Source organism: Podarcis raffonei, chromosome 8, assembly GCF_027172205.1.
Source record: "Podarcis raffonei isolate rPodRaf1 chromosome 8, rPodRaf1.pri, whole genome shotgun sequence".
NCBI classification, from domain to species: domain Eukaryota; kingdom Metazoa; phylum Chordata; class Lepidosauria; order Squamata; family Lacertidae; genus Podarcis; species Podarcis raffonei.
This window is the reverse complement of record NC_070609.1, coordinates 9,605,925-9,625,452: the sequence shown is the minus strand read 5'-3', so window position 1 is coordinate 9,625,452 and position 19,528 is coordinate 9,605,925.

The following is a 19,528-nucleotide window of genomic DNA, read 5'->3' as shown; positions in this document are numbered from 1 at the left end:
TTCCAGCATCTGATATTCAGAACCATTATTGCCTCTGGCCATGGAGGCAGGGCATAGCTATCCTGAAAACAACCAAAGAGATGTTTTTAAAATCAAGAATGCTCCAACTCTGGGCTGCATCAATAGGAGTATAGCATCTAGATCAAGGGAAGTAATAGTGCCACTGTATTCTGCTCTGGTCAGACCTCACCTGGAGTACTGTGTCCAGTTCTGGGCACCACAGTTCAAGAAGGACACTGACAAACTGGAACGTGTCCAGAGGAGGGCAACCAAAATGGTCAAAGGCCTGGAAACGATGCCTTATGAGGAACGGCTAAGGGAGCTGGGCATGTTTAGCCTGGAGAAGAGGAGGCTAAGGGGTGATATGATAGCCATGTTCAAATATATAAAAGGATGTCACATAGAGGAGGGAGAAAGGTTGTTTTCTGCTGCTCCAGAGAAGCGGACACGGAGCAATGGATCCAAACTACAAGAAAGAAGATTCCACCTAAACATTAGGAAGCACTTCCTGACAGTAAGAGCTGTTCGACAGTGGAATTTGCTGCCAAGGTGTGTGGTGGAGTCTCCTTCTTTGGAGGTCTTTAAGCAGAGGCTTGACAACCATATGTCAGGAGTGCTCTGATGGTGTTTCCTGCTTGGCAGGGGGTTGGACTCGACGGCCCTTGTGGTCTCTTCCAACTCTATGATTCTATGAACTCATGACAGTACAGTTTGAGGGAAACTTTGATTCAGAAAAGGGACATTTTTATGCTCAGGGAATATACCTGTGGACACTAGTTGTGGTCAGGAACTCAGTGGCAGATTCCGTGTTTGTGCAACATTAAAATTGCCAGCTTTTTTTTTTCTGGCCTGCTCCTGTGTCGTTAGAAGCCATCTAGCATGCAGAAATGTAGCAGGTGTAGTTTTTCCTAGCATAAAGATAACGGGACAGAAAAAGCCTTGCCTGTTGCATTTCTGCAAGCCAGGCTATTGCTAAAGCATATGGGAGAGAGTTGTAGTTAAAAAAAAAAAAAAGTCTGGGACTTCCGGGTTAGCGCCAGCGCTGAATGGCGGAGCTCCGGAATGGCGGAGCTCCGGGAGAGATCTGCTTCGCGGGTTCGGGTCCCGTAGCTCACGGCGGAGCAAGGACCCTCAAAAGTCACAGGCGCGTAGCCTGTGAACCGGAGACTCGGCGGGCACCTTTGGCCCCCCCCCGACGTTGTGAAATAGCCTTTCTAAAGGCTATAGATCAGCGGAGGGTGCATGGAGCGGTGCTGAGAGTCGCTTTCACCCAGCCTGCGAAGCGAAGCCGCGTCGCCATTAGCGGAGAGCGCTGACTTCTTCCGAGGATTTTGGATTTAAAAAGAGCAACTTTCCGTGAGTAGGATTGAGCTTGCATTAAAAATTGGACACTAAAATTAAGGAATTTGGGCACCGAGACGGATAAGCATTAAAAAGGAAGTCTGCTTTCCGTCCTGCAGCAAGATTAAAGCGAAAGACAGCTAAGCTGTAACTTTTGACAGGAGAGTTTATGAGCCAAGAAACCCAACACCAAGTAAAGAACTCCCCCCCCAGAAGGCAGGAGAGGGGGGGAAGAAGATTTTAAAGGGACTCCCTGCCTGTTTTAAAGGAGATTGAACTGTTTACCGCTGCCTATCTACCTGGGGGTCGGACTGCCGGAGGAAAGGAACCGGCTAAGGACGGTCGTTACAAAAAAGGTTAGAAAGTAACTGATATATAGACTCTGGCTACTCTCAACTTGAAACATCGTATTTGGCTACATAGTAAGTTATTTGCAGGACACTATTGATTTGGATCTTTTACAAAGAAAAGGACTTGGAGGGCTTTTGCTTCTTGGAAGTGTGGGAACAATTTAAAGTTTAGGAACTGACTTTACGCCCTCTAGAGGATTGGGACAGTTTCAGCAACCAAGTGGAATTTAAAACCTGATAACTTTTCTCTATTGACAGCTTAAGAGTGTGGGAATGACCTTGAACGAAAGACTTTGTTATGGCAGATGGTAAACAGAAAGAAGATTCACAAGAAACAACTTTGAGATCTGGTAGACAATACAAAGTGGACTCTTCTATGCAAAGAAGGGCCTCTGTATCAGGGGCCTCGGGAACTGCAGCTGTCACAAAGGCAAGAGTGAAAACAATGTCTTCGGAAGAAGCGTTTACAAAGGCCTTGGGAAAAATAAGTGATTCTTTAGAGGAATTAAAGAAGCAAGGTGCTGAAACAAATAAGAAAATTGAAGAAATTTCTGGGAAAATTGATTTAAATACTAAAAGTATAACTGACCTTGGGAATAAAGTGAACTCTAACGCAGAAGCAATTGGGAAACTACTGGAAGATTCATCTACAACGCGAAAGATAGCTGAAGAAGCTAAGGAAATTGCCACTGCTGTTGAAGGGAAACTTCCACCGGTGTACAGGAAACTGGATGAGTATGAACTGACACTTTCTATGCAGGATATGCAACGCAAGGAGAAAAACCTAAGGATTAGACTTGTGCCGGAAAAGGAAGGAGATAACTTGGTGAATTATTTGACAAAAGAGTTTTCTGACTTCTGGAAGCAAGATCTGAAAGAAGAAGAGTTCAAAATAGAGAGTGCATTCAGGTTGGGAATAAGGCAGAAGAAGAATAGACCCAGAGATTGCTTGATAACTCTAAGATCCAAAGAAGAGAGAGATAAAATATTGAACCTGCACTACCAAACAACCCTTCGAATTGAGGATTTTCATATTGAGATCTTTAAAGATATCCCTAAAAGTATCTTGGATGCAAGAGGTCCTTACAAGGATCTGGTGACACTACTGAAGAGGAACTACATACTATTCAGGTGGGAGTTTCCCCAAGGCCTGTCTTTTAAATACAAGGGGAAGAAAAGAAGAATAAAAACAGTGAGTGATAAAGACAAGTTCCTGGGAGAACACGAAGAAGACCTACAGAAAGAGACCTATCCAGGAGAAGGACATCCTTCAAGACTAGATACGGACACAGAACCACCGACAAAGGACGAACAACAATTGGGAGCTGTAGGAGGAACTAAATAACCCCATCATGGCTTTGCAACTTCTAACTTGGAATTGTAATGGTCTAAACAACCCCCGAAAAAGGAAAAATATATTTCATGCTTTAAAGAAAGACCAATTGGACTTGATTTGTTTACAAGAGACCCACGTGACAAGAGCACATAGAAAACTGTTAATAAATAAGAGATTGGGACAAGAATTTATATCTTCAGACAAAGTAAAAAAAAGAGGAGTGGTGATCTACGTAAAGGAAAATTTGCAGCCGAAACAAATTTTTAAAGATGATCAAGGAAGATATCTGGCAATTGAAATTCAATCTCAAGGAGAAAAATTTTTGATAGTGGGGATATATGCACCAAATGAAGGGAAAGCAGAATTTTTTAAGAAGTTGCATGAGACTTTAATGGACTATATGGATTATAAACTGATTATGATGGGAGACATGAATGGAGTAGTTTCAACAAATATGGACAAAGCACAAAGGCAGGTAGTCACAAAAGACGGTAGACTACCAAAAACTTTTTTTGAAATGACTGACAATATGGACTTGATTGACATTTGGAGAACAAAACACCCATTAGAAAGAGAGGGAACCTTCTTTTCTGAAGCCAAAATGACATGGACATGGATTGACCAAATTTGGGTGACTAGCAGTATGGCGTCGAACATAAAGAAAGTGGAAATCTGCCCAAAAACCTTCTCCGACCATAACGCAGTTAAGATGGTGATGAAGCAAACAACAACTGGTTCCTTCAGATGGAGAATGAATGACACCTTATTTAGAGACGAGGAGATTTGCAAGAAGGCCCAAAAAACTTTGAAATATTATTTTGAAATCAACTTAAGGACTAAAGTAGAAAAAAGAATAGTATGGGACGCAAGTAAAGCCGTGATGAGAGGGTTTTTGATACAACAAAATTCATTAAAGAAAAGAAAGCAAAATGAGAGGAAAGAGAAAATCTTGGAAAAGATAAAAGAAGGGGAAAGGAAATTAAGACTGAAGCCAAAATCACAAGAGATTTTAAGAGAAATTAAATTGTATCAAACACAATATATGGAACTGATGAATCAAGAAATAGAATGGAAAATTAAACAAATGAGGCAAAAGACCTTTGAATCTGCAGATAAATGTGGCAAGTTACTGGCTTGGCAAATAAAGAAGAGACAAAAACTCAACACGGTAACAAATTTAGAAGTGGATGGAAAGAACATATGCAACCCAGTGGAAATTAGGAACTGTTTCCAGAGCTACTTTAGACAATTGTATACACAAGGGCCGCAGAAAGATAAAGACATACAACAATTCCTCGAGAAAAATGGGCTGAAAAAGATTTCCCAGGAAAGTAAGACAATTTTGAACCAGGAGATATCAGCACAGGAAATAGAAGATGCCATTCAAAACATGACGTTGGGCAAATCACCTGGACCGGATGGATTGACTTCCAAATACTACAAAGTTTTGAAGGAAGGGCTTATACAACCTTTGAAGGAAGTCTGCAACGAGATCATGGAGGGGAGAAGGGCACCCGATACGTGGAGAGAGGCCTACATTACACTTATACCAAAGACAGAGACTGAAAAGACCCAACTTAAGAACTACCGACCCATCTCCTTACTAAATGTGGATTACAAAATCTTTGCTGATGTTTTAGCAAAGAGACTGAAAAGAGTTTTGATGGAGGAGATTCATGGAGACCAGGCGGGCTTTCTCCCGAAAAGGCATTTGTCGGACAATGTAAGGAATATAATTGACATTTTGGAGAAGTTGGAAGTGAACATAAACACTAAGGCTGTTTTGATATTTGTGGACGCCGAGAAAGCCTTTGACAATATTTCTTGGAGCTTCATGTTGAAGAACCTCCGGGGGATGGGGGTAGGCCAAGGGTTTGAAAATGGTATAGGTGCAATATATTCTGAACAGAAAGCAAAATTAATTGTAAATAATGTGGTAACAGAAGAGTTTAAGATTGAAAAAGGGACACGACAGGGGTGCCCTATCTCCCCATTACTTTTTATATCGGTCCTGGAGGTTTTGCTTAATATGATCAGGAGGGACCAGTTGGTTAAAGGGATTCAGGTCGGAGCTAAACAATACAAACTGAGAGCATTTGCAGATGACCTAGTACTTACATTGCAAGAGCCAGAAGCTAGCACAAAAAGAGTTTTGGAAATAATTCAAGAGTTTGGTCAATTGGCAGGATTTAAATTGAATAAGTTAAAGACTAAGGTATTGGAGAAAAATTTAACACAGATTGAAAAAGAAAGGTTTCAGAATGAGACGGGGTTGACTGTGGTTAAAAAAGTGAAATATCTGGGTGTGAACATGACAGCTAAGAATGTGAACTTATTTAAAGATAATTATGAAAAAACTTGGACAGAAGTGAAAAAAGATCTGGAGATTTGGTCAAATCTGAAGCTTTCCTTGTTAGGTCGAATTGCAGTTATAAAAATGAATGTATTGCCAAGAATGTTGTTTCTGTTTCAAGCATTACAAATTATGGACAAAATGGATTGTTTCAAGAAGTGGCAGAAAGATATATCTAAATTTGTCTGGCAGGGCAAGAAGCCCAGAATAAAATTCAAGATTTTAACGGATTCAAAGGAAAGAGGGGGGTTTGCCCTGCCAGACTTTAAATTGTACTATGAAGCGGCAGCTTTCTGCTGGCTAAAAGAATGGCTGCTTCTTGAAAACACAGACATTTTGGATCTGGAAGGATTTAACAATATTTTTGGGTGGCATGCATATTTGTGGTATGACAAGGTTAAAGCGCATAAAAGTTTCAAAAATCATATTGTCAGAAAAGCACTATTAAATGTCTGGGTCAGATATAAGGACTTGCTGGAAAATAAGACTCCAAGATGGTTATCACCAATGGAAGCTAAGGCAGTTAAAAAGCTAAATATGGAGTCGAAATGGCCAAGATATTGGGAAATCTTGGAAAAGGAAGGGGACAAATTGAGATTGCAGAGTTTTGAAAAACTAAAAGGGAAGGTGAGAGATTGGTTACATTACCATCAAATAAATGAAGTGTTTAAATTAGACAGCAAAATAGGCTTCCAGGTGGAAAAATCAAAATTAGAGACTGAACTGTTAGAATCCAGTACTAAGAATTTGTCAAAAATGTATGATCTGCTGCTGAAATGGAATACACAAGATGAAATGGTAAAATCAAGTATGATTAAATGGGCTCAGGACATTGGTCATAACATCATGTTTGCTGATTGGGAAAAGTTGTGGACCACCGGGTTGAAGTTTACGGCGTGTAACGCCTTAAGAGAAAATATAATGAAAATGATTTATAGGTGGTACATAACCCCAGTCAAGCTTGCAAAGATCTACCATTTGCCTGATAATAAATGTTGGAAATGTAAAGAAAAGGAAGGTACATTCTTTCACCTCTGGTGGACGTGCCCGAAGATTAAGGCATTCTGGGAAATGATTTATAATGAACTGAAAAAGGTATTTAAATATACTTTCCCCAAGAAACCAGAGGCCTTTCTCTTGGGTATTGTCGGCCAGGGGGTGTTAAAGACAGATACAATTTTTTTTATGTATGCTACAACAGCAGCTAGAATACTTATTGCAAAGTACTGGAAGACACAGGATCTACCCACACTGGAAGAATGGCAGATGAAGGTGATGGACTACATGGGTTTGGCAGAAATGACGAGCAGAATCCGAGACCAGGGAAGAGAAGCGGTGGAAGAGGAATGGAAGAAGTTTAAGGATTACTTAAAGAAATAAAAAAAAAAAAAGTCTGGCAGCCATAGGTGTCTTGCAGCTAAGGTGTGGGGTGGGGCACATTTAAAGATGAACCTGCCTAATTCACACTTTCCACAATAACACACCAACTGAAACACAGTAATTTTGCAATGCAGTTCTTCGCATGCTGGAGTGACCTTGTTAGCGTCTTTTTATATTCAGGTAGGTAGCCATGTTTGTCTGACGCAGTCGAAATATATATAAAAATAAAAAATTGTCCAGTAGCACCTTAGCTACAGGGGGGGGAGGAGTATTTGATCCCCTGCTAAACTTGCCCATTTACAACCTTGATGGCAGAAAGTGAGGAGGAATTAAAGAACCTTTTATTGAGGGTGAAAGAGGAGAGCGCAAAATATGGTCTGAAGCTCAACATCAAAAAAACGAAGATCATGGCCACTGGGCCCATCACCTCCTGGCAAATAGAAGGGGAAGAAATGGAGGCAGCAAGAGATTTTACTTTCTTGGGCTCCATGATCACTGCAGATGGTGACAGCAGTCACGAAATTAAAAGACGCCTGCTTCTTGGGAGAAAAGCAATGACAAACCTAGACAGCATCTTAAAAAGTAGAGACATCACCTTGCCAACAAAGGTCCGTATAGTTAAAGCTATGGTTTTCCCAGTAGTGATGTATGGAAGTGAGAGCTGGACCATAAAGAAGGCTGATCGCCGAAGAATTGATGCTTTTGAATTCTGGTGCTGGAGGAGACTCTAGAGAGTCCCATGGACTGCAAGAAGATCAAACGCATCCATTCTGAAGGAAATCAGCCCTGAGTGCTCACTGGAAGGACAGATCGTGAAGCTAAGGCTCCAATACTTTGGCCACCTCATGAGAAGAGAAGACTCCCTGGAAAAGACCCTGATGTTGGGAAAGATGGAGGGCACAAGGAGAAGGGGACGACAGAGGATGAGATGGTTGGATGGTGTTCTTGAAGCTACCAGCATGAGTTTGACCAAACTGCGGGAGGCAGTGGAGGACAGAAGTGCCTGGCGTGCTCTGGTCCATGGGGTGACGAAGAGTCGGACACGACTAAACGACTAAACAACAACAACAAAAACTTGCCCATTTGCTTTGCCCTCTGACGAAGAAACGACCAGTCCATAATTTTAATGGTAGGTTTACTGTAGCTGTGAGAGACGGAATAACAACAGGAAAACCCCCAGAAACTCAGAAGACAAAAGTCAGAGATTGATGTGCGTTATAATGAGTGAAATAAGTATTTGATCCCTTTGCAAAAGATGACTCCGTCAGAGGGCAAACGGGCAAATTCAGTAGGGGATCAAATACTTCCCCCCCTCACTGTAGATTCAGGTAGGTAGCCGTGTTAGTCTGACGCAGTCGAAATACATATATATAAATAAAAAATTGTCCAGTAGTACCTTAGCTAGATTCTTGTTATCATCTGTCTGTCTCAAGAGACAATGGAAGAGTGTGCCATCGGGGGCGAAGTCTAACCATTGGAGATTTACAGGGCCTGATGGGACTGTAAAGGCCAGTATGGGAGAGACATGTTTTGTTGCAGCCGGGGCAGAGGAAGGCGCCGGGTTTTGCTGCTACAGATGCACCATAGCATTTCTTCTCTCTGCCCTCCTCCCAGAAGTCATTTCTCCCCTGGTCACTACTATGGGTGCATGAACTGTCTTGTCTCCAAGTGCTGCGGTTAATGCTGCCAACCTCCATGTCACATTTGCAGACATCTTTGTAACACAGAGTTCTGCCTGAAGCCAGCTCCCCATCCCTGAGGAGCCCATCTTCAATTCTGTGGACATGACTAAGCCAGCATCGGTGTCGCTGAGGCAGGAGTGTGCACAGGCAAGGAATGTGGGCATCTTTCTTTGTCCTGCCATATGATGCCCCAATTCTTCCCAACACAGTGCAAATGGAAGGCTTGGAGATGTCGCTTCTGTTGGGTAGAAGCTGCCCACAATTCGCTTCCATAGATATTTAGCTCTCCCAGAATCAGAGCGTCTCTGCAAATGTAGTAAACAGGAACCTGATACTTTGGAGCATATTTTCTTTTCTTGTGATTTTGGCATTTATGCCAGAAGACAATTATTAGAGGCCTTACAACTCAACAGGCACAATTCTATGCTACCAACGGTTCTGGACCTGCTCTTGGACAGGAATGACCAAATTACTTTAATAGTGGCTGAATTTTTGAGTGCTGTCCATGTAGAAAGACTGGGCCATTATAAAGAGATTTAGTGGTTCTTAACTGATCGGTGATGTGGTAGTGTTGTATTGCATTATTTATGCAAATTGATTTTCTCTGGAGTTAAAGATCTGGCTGGGAAAAACCTTGTTATGTTGAGCTCGTATTTTGCAAAATTTGTATACAGTGTCTGTTTGATAATGTGTGGTTTGCTATGCCTAATAAAGGATATTCGATTCGAATTCGCTTCCATAAATCTGTGCTCAAGCTGCATGGGCCTTGATATTGGTCATCAGCATCACATTCTCCCATACAAATGCACGTATAGTGGAAATAGCGTCAAAATGTCCAGTACATTAGGGGAAATTGCTTTGCAAAATATGTAAATTAGGAGAAATTACATAGAAACATGTGCATACAGTATTTGGAAAAATTCATACTAATGAGCTGTGAATTTTCAGGCGTTCTGTTTTTCTCATGCAAGTTGTTTAGTCATTTAGTTGTGTCCGACTCTTCGTGACCCCATGGACCAGAGCACGCCAAGCACTCCTGTCTTCCACTGCCTCCCACAGTTTGGTCAAACTCATGCTGGTAGCTTCAAGAACACTGTCCAACCATCTCGTCCTCTGTCGTCCCCTTCTCCTTGTGCCCTTTATCTTTCCCAACATCAGGGTCTTTTCCAGGAAGTCTTCTCTTCTCATGAGGTGGCCAAAGTGTTGGAGCCTCAGCTTCAGGATCTGTCCTTCCAGTGAGTACTCAGGGCTGATTTCCTTAAGAATGGAGAGGTTTGATCTTCTTGCAGTCCATGGGACTCTCAAGAGTCTCCTCCAGCACCAGAATTCAAAAGCATCAATTCTTCGGCGATCAGCCTTCTTTAAGGTCCAGCTCTCACTTCCATACATCACTACTGGGAAAACCGTAGCTTTAACTATATGGATCTTTGTTGGCAAGGTGATGTCTCTGCTTTTTCAGATGCTGTCTAGGTTTGTCTTCTCGTGCAAACTGATGCAAAAATATGGAGAATGGGAAATGAGAAACAAACGTGGACAGCTCTGCACATTCCTAGATTCAGCTCAGCCCATTAGGCGTCCACACATCCTGCTCACGGTTTTGAATGAGTCACTCGTGGTCATTCCAGTGTTTCTTGCATCTACTCCAGGACATTGAGAGAAAAGAATCATAGAATCATAGAAGAATCATAGAATCATAGAGTTGGAAGAGACCACAAGGGCCATCGAGTCCAACCCCCTGCCAAGCAGGAAACACCATCAGAGCACTCCTGACATATGGTTGTCAAGCCTCTGCTGAAAGACCTCCAAAGGAGACTCCACCACACTCCTTGGCAGCAAATTCCACTGTTGAACAGCTCTTACTGTCAGGAAGTTCTTCCTAATGTTTAGGTGGAATCTTCTTTCTTCTAGTTTGGATCCATTGCTCCGTGTCCGCTTCTCTGGAGCAGCAGAAAACAACCTTTCTCCTTCCTCTATGTGACATCCTTTTATATATTTGAACATGGCTATCATATCACCCCTTAACCTCCTCTTCTCCAGGCTAAACATGCCCAGCTCCCTTAGCCGTTCCTCATAAGGCATTGTTTCCAGGCCTTTGACCATTTTGGTTGCCCTCCTCTGGACACGAAGTATCTTTTATGTTGTGAAGTGCCCTGAGATCCCCGGATGAAGGGCAGTATCATACAAATTTAATAAACAAAACAATAATTTAATTCTTTGCTGGTATGACAAGGGAAAAAATATGGGAGTCTCCGAACTCTGAATCAGTGAAATAAATGTCTTCTTACTGACTCATATTCCAAGGAAGGAAGGTGATTTCTTCCCCACCACAACCACCACCACCTCCTCCTCCTCCTCCCTCTTCTGCAAGCGTCTAACTCCATCCCTCGTCGAGCTTGAATTTCTACTTGACACCAAGTAATTATTATTTTGATTGGAGAAGGTTCCACTTTTAACGCGGCTCAGGGTGTTACTCACAGCATTCCACCCCCTGCAAACTCATGGTAGCAACCGAAGGCATGTGAGGGATTAAATAAAGAAGCCAAATGGATGTCTGCACGTGTGTGTGTGACAGCCAGCAGAGCAGGAGGACACAATAAGAGCTGGGGAAGAGGGATCTTCCATGAGAACAGGAGAAGGACAGTGAGAGCAAGGATCAAGAGGTTTAAATGAATTCGGAGGGGAGGAAAACCGAGGCAGAGGCGATCACAAAGGTAGGAACATCCGCGACTTTATCACAAAAGACCTTGGAACAGCCTTGGCCAATCTGGAGCCTTGCAGGTGTTTTGGACTGGCTGGGGCTGATGGGAGTTGTGGTCTGAAACATCTGGAAGACCCCAAATGTTTGGCAAAGGCTGCATTTTTCACATTCTGTTCCAAGCGGCTATGTTTCGAGCAATCATATCTCCTATCTGAGATATATCCTGCACTAGGAGCCATTGTTGAAAAGTAGGCTGTCGGTTGCCAGGTGATGAATGAAATGCACATCTCAGCTTATGATAACTTTTAAACTTTATTCAGTTAATAGGGGGAAATTTGCAGGCTGCTAACCCTTAGCAACGGGACGCAGGTGGTGCTGTGGTCTAAACCACTGAGCCTCTTGGGCTTGCCAATCAGAAGGTTGGTGGTTTGAATACCCCACAACGGGGTGAGCTCCCGTTGCTTGGTCCCAGCTCCTGACAACCTAGCAGTTCGAAAGCACACCCAAAAGTGCAAGTAGATAAATAGGCACTGCTCTGGCAGGAAGGTGAATGGTGTTTCCATGCGCTGCTCTGGTTTTGCCAGAAGTGACTTAGTCATGCTGGCCACATGACCCAGAAAAACTGTCTGCAGACAAAAGTCAGCTCCCTCAGCCAGTAAAGAGTGATGAGTGCCGCAACCCCAGAGTCGTTTGCAACTGGACTTAACTGTCAGGGTCCTTTACCTTTACCTAACCCTTAGCAAATATCTGTAGAGTACGATGATATACATGCAATAAATAAAACAGATTTTAAAAACCCAGAAATCTGATACTGAACAGTTTCAGGCTGTTTAGGGTTTAATATCCAGTGTATTTAAAGATAGAATGGCTTCTTCTACCAGATGCTTACAGGTGAAATATTCCTCCTAGCTCTATTAAAACTGATGGGCTTTGAATGACACTTGAGACTTCTGCATTGAATGAATGCTCCCATGCACTTTCTTCAGATTAACACAGCCCTAATATATCAGTACAAATTGTCCTTATTTATCAAGCGAAGACTCTGCATTGTATACAACGCTGCACAAGCTGAGTTTTGCTCTTACAACAGGACTGCTGTTTCTTCCCATCCCACTGTGTGCTACCCAAATCTGCTCTTTGTGTGTGGGTGTCCTCCAATCGCCTGGAGTGGATTTTGAGGGGCTGGAGGGGAGGGGAGTTGAAGAAGACGGTCTGTTGCATGAACATATGAAGCAGAGCTGCAGAATTGGATCAAACCCCTTGTGTTCTGATACCCACCTGTGCAAATAGTACTGTTATACCAGGGGTAGGGGGACTTGTGGCTCCTCAGATGTTGCTGGACTCCCAGCTCCAACCACCCCTGACCACTGAATTGTTCTGTCTGGGGCTGGAAGGAGTTGATGGCAGCTGGGCCACCGGTTCCTCATCCCTACAATATATTGTTACGTCACTAGGTGGCACTGGACTACAGACAGTGGCCTCAAAGTTGGGTAGCTTTCAAAGGGGATGAGTCAAAATTCCTGGAGGAAAAACTTTCAGTGGCAACTAATCACGTAAGCCTCCTGAATCAGAGGTAGTTGTACAACTGTACAGTAAAAACCATTTTTAAAAGTTAAAAGCAGACATGAATCATGGTAGAAATACGTGTTCTTAATTGCCTGCATAGGCCTGGAGGAATAGAAAAGTTCCCAGCAGGCGTTTAGAAGTTGAAACATTTGAAATATTTATAAAAACCACCCTTTCTCCAAAGGTGTTTGGGGAGACTTAAAACAAATATATATAAATATCATAACACAAACAGTATAAGCAGGATGCCTCTGAATGTCGATAGCTGGAGGGCAGCAGCAGGGGGCGCCGTTGTGCTCATACACTGCTTGGGGGATTCCTAGGGGAATCTGGTTGGTCACTACGGGAAATGGGATGTAGGATCTAGGCAGGCCTTTTTTCTTATCTAGCTACAGGATCTCCTTTCTTTTTTTACATAACTGACCCCCCAAAAAATGATGTTTTATAAAGGGACGCTTGCTTTATCACTATATATGATTAACATTCCCCTCCCATCTTATGAGTTTGCTAATACGTATGATACTATTAAATTATTACAGACTGAATTTATATCCTGCGCTTCCTTGCGAAGGAGCCCAGGGCAGCTTTACTTATCGTACAAGCGTCCCCTCACTTACGCAGCCCCCACACGCATAAGTGAAATCACGCCTAGTGAGGAGAACCCTCTAAACACCCTCTCTGTTGCTCTCTTCAATCTATACCAAAAATACTGTATCCAAAATTATCCGCAACTAGAATCGAAGCTCTGGGGCTGGCAGGAGGCCAGAGGACGTGCGGGAAAGCGGCTGTGGTAGCTGTGCTACCCCGCACATCAGCTGTTAGGCAGGGAGGCTGAGCAGTGCAAACAAAGCTCTGCTGCACCTCTGATCTCTTTGGGGTTCCTCTGCCCTCACTGACGTCTTCTTCAGGCTCCAGGGAGGGTCTCCTCGCGAGCCACGAGGACTCTCTAGCTCTCTCCCGCCATTTCCAGGCTTGGTTCGAATTATTTCATTTCTTTCCCAGTGCCCTGAGCATAAGCCGGCGTGTGTAAGCGCAGGGGGCGGGGGCCTGTAATCACCAATGTATTTCTGATGGCTTGATGAACTTACAACCCTGGTATTCAAAATAAAACCATAAAGCTTAAAAAAATATCTCAGCCCGTTCAGTGTTTCGGCCAAGGACACAGCCCCTTTGATTCTTCCTTTTGTGTCAGATGGCAAAGTAACAAGGAAGACTTCCGTAGATTAAGGCAGGGATGGGGAACTGGATTATGAGCTTTGATAGGTGTGGGTGTCGCTGGCCACCTATCAGTCACCTGATCTTACAATGACATCTGGTGACCTTTTTGACCTGCTGATGATCAGGGTCTTGTGAAGCCCCTTTCAAAGCCCTATCTTTGATCCCAGGCACCTCCAGGCAAGGGGCTAGAAGTTTTCCCTCTTTGGAAAGTCAGCCAGTGTGGACATTGCTGAGCAAGATGGACCAATGGTCTGACTCAGTGGAAGGCAGGTTCCTATGCTCCTATCTTGGCTTATAAAGCCAAGTTATGATTGTCTGGATGCGGCCGCTGCGAGAAGCCTTGAAAAATGAAGGCGCCATATGAGCTACTCCTCAGATCAGCGGCAGAATGAGGCAGCCACTTCCATCCAGTAATGCGTTTGTCACAATCAGTTTTGCTACAGGTCAGCTTCCGCTAAAACCTAAATTATTCGTCTCGCTATCCACTGTGTCTGAAACTAGCGTTATTTGTGTAATTAAGCACTTCAGCGGAGGAGAAACATAAAAACCAATGCAGTAAATAATGTAATTATTTGCATAGTGTTTGCGGACTAAAAGAAGAACAACAGCCAATACCATGCATATTCAATCAGGCAATTTCCAATACTGACCTCCGTCAATGGTCTGCAATTTGTGTTCCTCTTTCCATTTCCCCTCATTCTGGGAATTTGAAAGTTGAAAAATTCAATGCGCCCCAAGTCTTACGGTCTGCTGTGGCAAATAACTTAGGAAAGTTTGTGTAAGTTACGTTGACGTTTTCTTATTCCACCCCGTTCGTTTCAGCGCAAAGGAAACACAATGCATTTGGGGAAGGGGAATAAGCACAATCAATTATGTATCATTTGCATACGATTTGCAAGTCCCAAATAGATTGATTTCTCTTTGGGACACCTGTTGGGGCGCCTGGGTCCACGCTACAAATTATAGGGAGGCCTAATGAAAAGGATGCGGTGGCGCTGTGGGTTAAACCACAGAGCCTAGGACTTGCCGATCAGAAGGTTGCTCGGTCCCTGCTCCTGCCAACCTAGCAGTTCGAAAGCATGTCAACGTGCAAGTAGATAAATAGGTACCACTCTGGCAGGAAGGTAAACAGCGTTTCCGTGTGCTGCTCTGGTTCGCCAGAAGCGGCTTAGTCATGCTGGCCACATGACCTGGGAGCTGTACACTGGCTCCCTCGGCCAATAAAGCAAGATGAGCGCCGCAACCCCAGAGTCGTCCACGACTAGACCGAATGGTCAGGGGTCCCTTTACCTTTACTGAAAACGAAAGCTTCTTCTTTAGAAAGACGTGTGTTAACACAGGAGACTGAAATAATCACAGAATTTGGCAGAGGCTGGTTTCCTGCCCTCGGGCACCACGGCACTCGCGTGAACCCCGTGTCCCTTACCGGCGAGGCCAAGTCCGCCCCCACATTCCCCCCGCCTGTTGCAACCCGGCCCATGAAAACAGGTCAGGGGAGGTTTGAGGGAGCTCCTGCAATCCTCAGCGCGCAGAAGAGGGGTGGAGGCTGCGAGGAAGGAATGTTCCCCAACTGCCTGCCTGCCTCCTCTTTAAGTACCAGGAAGGATCCTGAAGGGAATAAAGCATGATTCCCTCTCAGAGCTGCGATGAGAGCATCTGGAGCAGCACTTCCGAGTGCTGAGGCCACATGAGGATTTTTAGACCCTGAGAAAGTTTGGCTCTGCTGACACCCAAAGGCCCTTGATATGATCCAGGGTAAGTCTGGAGATGTTTCTGGGTTTGCGGCTGTCCGATGGGAAATTTGGTAGGACCTCAGATACACCTCGCCACATATGCCCTTTGGGCGAGTGAATGCAGCCGGCCATTTAAGCGAGGCGTCACCCTCGGAGGGCAAAAGGGCTGGTCATCCAATTCGGCAGAGTGACGTGCCCACCCTCAGGCACAGTTTCTGGTGCTGTCCAGAAAGGCGTGAACAATCGGTTATTAAGGGCGTCCTATATTTTACCTAGGGATGCTGGTGGCGCTATGGGTTAAACCACAGAGCCTAGGACTTGCCAATCAGAAGGTCAGTGGTTCAATTCCCCGTGACGGGGTGAGCTCCCGTTGCTCGGTCCCAGCTCCTGCCAACCTAGCAGTTCGAAAGCACGTCAAAGTGCAAGTAGATAAATAGGTACCGCTCCGGTGGGAAGGTAAACGGCGTTTCTGTGTGCTGCTCTGGTTTGCCAGAAGCGGCTTAGTCATCCTGGCCACATGACCCGGAAGCTGTCTGCGGACAAACGCCGGCTCCCTTGGCCAATAAAGCGAGATGAGCGCCGCAACCCCAGAGTCAGTCACGACTGGACCTAATGGTCGGGGTCCCTTTACCTTTACCTATATTTTACCACTGGGAGTGGATACACCACTCGGGCAGGAGGACTGTCACCAAAATGTAATGGAGAAGGGGCCCCTGGGTAAGGCGGTTGTTCACGCCACGCTGGCAAACAGAGAATTCAATTTTACCGCGCTCTAGCTGCTTCCTCACATTTCCGGCCAGGCGCTGAGAGGTGGTAGAATTCTGCCCACAAGACCAGAAACACGGAGTAGTAAATTCCCCTTGCTCTTTTCGGCAAGACAGCACAGGGCGACCAGATTACCACTGCATGGGAGTTACGATACAATTCAATAATCTTTATTGTCATTGTCCCATACAGAACAACGAAACTGAAAATCTACATCAGACATTCAGAAACCAACAAGCCTGCTATCCCAGCCTGGTTAGCCCCCTAAAAACTCTGACACCCCGTAATTAAATACAATATACTCCCATAGAAACTACCTTACACTGGGTGTAAATGGTCATCTCTTAGCACCCAGCTGTGACCTTGGCTTGCAAGTTAGGCTGCTGCTGATGGCAAAATGGCTTTTTCTTTCCAGGTGTCCTCCACACCTCAGCCAGCCGCAGCTCCCATTAACTTGTAAGCAAGGTCATAGAATCGCAGAGTCAGAAGGGACCACGGTGGTCATCTAGTCCAACCCCCTGCAATCTTTCGCCCAAAGCAGGGCTCAAACTCACAACCCTGGGATTAAGAGTCTCATGCTCTACCAACTGAGCTAAATGAAATGAAGTTTCCCCAGCCAGTAACGTGGGGGGGGGGGGAGAGACTTCACCTGCTGCATTTCTGCCTGTCCCACAGCTGTTTAAAAGCACAGGCCAGCCTGAATAACGGCTAAGCCTGAGCCACTCGCCTGGTGCTTGTAGAGTCAGGTATGCAAATGTAATGATATTTGTTATTTTTGTCTTCTGAATGTTTTCTTGCCGCTTTTCAACCACGCTAGCAGTAGAGGGCAGCAGAGGAGGATGAGAAAGCAGGAAATTCTCTCTTAATCGATAAGCTCTCGTCACTGGTAATTAAAATCCTGGCGTCCCATAATGGCCCTGAAAACTGGGACGCCTCCTCCGCAGCCTTAGTCATGCTCCGTTCTTCCCAGCTGGAAAGGAAAGACAGCAGCTGAGGAGTGTGGCTGCCACACCTGATTTTCTGAGTGTTTTTCTGTCAGTCTGTAGCATTTCCAGCTGGTGCGGTTAATTACACCTTTGCATCCTTTTACATCACCCAGCTCTGATGAGGCCTGCCCACTCTGAGCACTTAAAACTTCCTTTGCCTTTTCCCTTCTCCTTGCCCTTTTCCCTTATGCTCCTAACAGGAGCATAAGAACCGTACTTCATTAGACCGATGTCCCCATCAGTCCCTCTTTCCTGCTTCCAACAGGGGCCAGCTGGATTTCTTTCTCTCTTTTCTCTCTAGTTTATTTTTTATTGGTTTTCAAATTATTGTAGAACCACCGAGACGAACAATTAAAACAAAACCAAAAAACCCCCATAATATATCCAACTAACAACAAGGCACACATAACCTAAGCATATTAAGTTGTAATACCTAATTTAAGATCGTGACATACTTGAAAACCTGAAACTAAAACGATATGTAATAAAGCCCCACAATGTTGAGTAGAAATGAACAGAATCTACCTGTCCCTTAGAGAATAATAATAATAATAATAATAATAATAATAATTTATTATTTATACCCCGCCCATCTGGCTGGGCCTCCCCAGCCACTCTGGGCGGCTTCCATAGAAACCAAAAATACACTAAAATATCACACGTTAAAAACTTCCCTGAACAGGGCTGCCTTAAGATGTCTTCTGAATGTCAGGTAGTTGTTTATTGCTTTGACACCTGGTGGGAGGGCGTTCCACAGGGCGGGCGCCACTACTGAGAAGGCCCTCTGTCTGGTTCCCTATAGCTTTGCTTTTCGCAATGAGGGAACCGCCAGAAGGCCCTCGGTGCTGGACCTCAGCGTCCGGGCAGAATGATGGGGGTGGAGACGCTCCTTCAGGTATACTGGACCGAGGCCGTTTAGGGCTTTAAAGGTCAGCACCAACACTTTGAATTGTGCTCGGAAACGTACTGGGAGCCAATGTAGGTCTTTCAAGACCGGTGTTATATGGTCTCGGCGGCCGCCCCCAGTCACCAGTCTAGCTGCCGCATTCTGGATTAGTTGTGGTTTCTGGGTCACCTTCAAAGGTAGCCCCACGTAGAGCGCATTGCAGTAGTCCAAGCGGGAGATAACCAGAGCATGCACCACTCTGGTTAGAGACTGGTTAGAGACCTGTAACCTATGCGCTATTTTATCAGCAATAACTAAGTTCTAGAGATTTTAATACCGTAATGATATAATCAGATTTTTCCATTGTTGTGCCATAGAGATCCTGGCAGCTGCGGGCATCCATGTCAGAAGTTCATTTTGGTGAAATGTCCACATAGTATCTGTCCACATATTTATTAGGGCTAACTGAGGAGAAATTGAACGTGTGTTTTAATCATCTTTGATGTCTCCTGATAGATTTCATTACAGAATAAGGCACCATTTGGGAATTCCCAACAGAGATGGAAAAAAAGTCCCTTTATCCCCACAGCCTCTCCAACTATTTGGTGATGTATTGCAAGCAATATAAGATAGTTGAATGGGTATACAATGTATAAGATTTAAGGAACATTCTCTCACATGTGCAGATACAGTGGTACCTTGATTTAAGAACAGTCCTGTTTACGAACAATTCGGTTTACGAACAATTCAGTTTACGAACTCTGCAAAACCGGAAGTAGTGTCCCAGTTTGCAAACTTTACGTCAGTCTAAGAACAGAATCCAAATGGTGGAAGGGCACCGGAGGCAGGAGGCGTGCCTCGGTTTAAGAATGGTTTCGGTTTAAGAATGGACTTTCAGAACGGATTAAGTTCGTAAACCAAGGTACCACTGTACTTAATTGTGTGGCTTATTATTTAAGTGGGTTTTTTAAAAAACAAAAATCTAGTCTTCTATTTGTTTTTTAAAGATCCTCAAGGTAGCATACCAGAAATTAAAAATCTACTATATTTTTTGGGAAAGTTGTTTCTCTGTTTGCTTTTGGACATGTCTTAAGATATTGTAACCAATTTTTGCACGATGGTTCCTGAGATCAAGGACTGGGTTTTCATCTGTGGATGCCATTTTGATTCAAGATGGAGGACTGAACCTTTAGTCACTGGTTTCAAAACTGCACTGATATGTCGGTTTCTTAGA